We start from the raw sequence: 555 nt of genomic DNA on the forward strand, positions 1-555 counted from the left end.
CAGGACAGTTCCTCACGAGAGACGCTCTCCACTCTAAACGCAGGAGCCAGTGCCAAAATCAAGTCCCATAAACACATGAGAGTTTTCAACCCCTGAGGTGTCAAATTCCAGCCCCTATCACATGGTACTCTACAAGCGAGCGACGCGACGCGACAAACTCCAGCGATCCCATGATAATCCTCGAAGCTGTAGCGCAAGCGAGCGCGTCGCGCGCCGCAGATTATATTGAGAGCGTTCTGATTGGTCGATTGGCTGCCTACGTCGGAAGTCCATCTCTTGCACTGGAGAACTCTTCGTTGATTATAATATGTACATTGTTGGAAATGTTCTAGATTTCTAAGAGATGCGTGTTTGCACTATTGTAATTTTTTTCTTGAATAAAAAATAAATAAAAAACCTCTTCGTTGATTATAATGAGCTGTAATGGAGGGAAAGAGGAAAGCTCAGGTAACGCGCTCTCTCACCTGCTCCTCGAGATACACTGCAGGATCCAGCATTTCTCTCACCACAGCCTCCACTATCAAACACCCTACTTTACTCTACGAGTTTACTTGA

This window comes from Leuciscus leuciscus, assembly GCF_965113295.1.
Source record: "Leuciscus leuciscus genome assembly, chromosome: 14".
Taxonomy (NCBI): domain Eukaryota; kingdom Metazoa; phylum Chordata; class Actinopteri; order Cypriniformes; family Leuciscidae; genus Leuciscus; species Leuciscus leuciscus.